Genomic DNA, 2,155 nt, shown 5'->3' with positions numbered 1-2,155 from the left:
GATGCATTCATATACTTACGAAAAGCACCGCATCAAGGTTTTGGCGCCGTTGCCGGGGACCAATTTTGTCAAATTTAATTTCCCTGTTGTTATATCGTTTAGACTTAGGCTATTTCCCGCCGGTCAATGCGAAGAACTCGCAGCACCGGATGTTTAAGCTTAGTATACCCTCTGGAAGAACCTGAACGTTACGCTCGCGCACGTTTATTCTTTCATAGAATTAAGGGAGCTATGGCCGAAGACCAAAACCAAGGACCTCTTAAGGATTTCGCTCAACCATCTAATGAAGAACCTAGTTCTAGTATAGTAAACCCAACCATCCCAGCTAATAATTTTGAACTTAAACCATCCCTGTTGCAACTAGTGCAACAGAGACAATTCGCAGGTCTCGCTATTGAGAACCCAAACCAACATTTAAAAATATTTCTTCAATTAGCAGACACTTTTAAAACCAATGGAGCTTCTCCTGAGGCAATATGTTTAAGATTATTTCCTTTTTCCCTCAGAGATAAAGCCCTATCATGGTTAGATTCCCTTCCATCCAATTCCATTACGACTTGGGATAACCTTAGAAGAGTATTTCTTGCTAGATATTTTCCCACGAGTAAGACCGTCGTTCTTCGAAACCATATGACTAGATTTACCCAAAACCAAGGAGAATCGTTGTTCGAAGCTTGGGAGAGATATAAAGAGTTGTTAAGAGCATGCCCACATCACGGTCTAGAAAATTGGTTAATCATTCAAACCTTCTATAATGGACTTCACTATAACACAAAGATGACCATTGACGCTGCCACAGGCGGTGCTCTGATGAACAAACCTTATCCTGAAGCTAGTGCCCTCATCGAAGATATGGCTCAAAACCATCAATCATGGGGAGTCGAACGAGCGACAGTAGAAAAGAAGGAAGCCCAAGGAGGAGTGCATGAACTAAGCTCTATAGACATGATGCAAGCTAAAATGGACGCATTAACCCTTAAGGTCGAGCATATGTGCATAAACCCGAATACTGTAGCTGCAGTTTCGTCGGATTGTGAGATATATGGAACCAAAGGACACCAATCTGCAGAATGCAGTCTATTAAACGAAACCCACTTTGAGCAAGTGAACTACACCCAAGGGAACCTATACTCGAATACCTATAACCCTGGCTAGAGGAATCACCCGAACTTCTCCTATAAAAACAATAACCCAATCCAAAATAATGCACCTCCGAGACCTAGTTATCAAGCCCCTAGATCAAATCAACCTATGCAACCTGTGCCACCAAAGCCGAGCCTTGAGAAAATTATGGAAAATTTTATCACCGCTCAAACCCAACAAAATAAGGAGTTCATGAACCAAAACATTCATGTTAACGAATTGATTACCCAGTTAGGAACCAAGGTTGACCAAATAGTTACTCATACCAAGATGCTTGAAACCTAGATCTCTCAGGTAGCTTTAAACCAAGCCCCTCAGACTACACCTGGAGGACAATTCCCTGGACAACCTCAACAAAATCCGAGAGGACAAGCCAATGCCATTACCCTACGAAGTGGGAACGCTTATGATGAGCCACCAAACCCTAGATTGAGTGAACCCGAAACTTCTAAGGAATGTACCAAGCCCCCGGACGAAGTAAAGGAACCAGAGGAATCTGAAAACCAGGAAGGTCGAGGAAAAGGAGAAGAACCTAAAGATAAAACTTATGTACCACCCCCTCAATATAAACCACCTATACCATATCCCTAAAGACTCAAACAAACCCAGATTAATAAACAATATCAAAAATTTATTAAAGTTATAGAAAAACTTCATGTAGAAATCCCTTTCACAGAAGCCATCACCCAAATACCTTCTTATGCAAAGTTTCTCAAAGACATCCTTACCAACAAACGTAGACTTGACGATCCGAAGCCTTTGGAATGTAATGCTATTTCCGAGGACAAATTAGCAAAGAAAGATAAAGACCCTGGAAATTTCTCCATTCCTTGCCTTTTGGGTAATCATGTCATCGAAAAAGCTTTTCTGGACTTAGGAGCTAGTGTGAGCCTAATGCCTTTAGCAGTTTGTGAGAGGTTAAACTTAGGAGAATTACAGCCCACTAAGATGTCACTTCAGTTAGCCGATAGATCTGTTAATTATCCGATAGGCATTTTAGAAGATGTTCCTG

General features: G+C 41.4%; 1 non-coding gene across 1 annotated transcript; it reads right to left on the bottom strand.

The window, feature by feature from the left end:
* Positions 1 to 615: 615 nt before the first annotated feature.
* Positions 616 to 722, bottom strand: LOC127108857 (small nucleolar RNA R71). The gene has a single exon (XR_007796360.1). It is a non-coding gene; the product is annotated as a small nucleolar RNA R71 (small nucleolar RNA).
* Between the last annotated feature and the right edge of the window lie 1,433 nt (positions 723 to 2,155).

The sequence above is a fragment of the Lathyrus oleraceus genome, chromosome 7 (assembly GCF_024323335.1).
Source record: "Lathyrus oleraceus cultivar Zhongwan6 chromosome 7, CAAS_Psat_ZW6_1.0, whole genome shotgun sequence".
In the NCBI taxonomy this organism is placed as follows: Eukaryota; Viridiplantae; Streptophyta; class Magnoliopsida; order Fabales; family Fabaceae; genus Lathyrus; species Lathyrus oleraceus.
The sequence above is the reverse complement of the archived record's forward strand: the minus strand, read 5'-3'. Positions and strand labels throughout refer to the sequence as shown.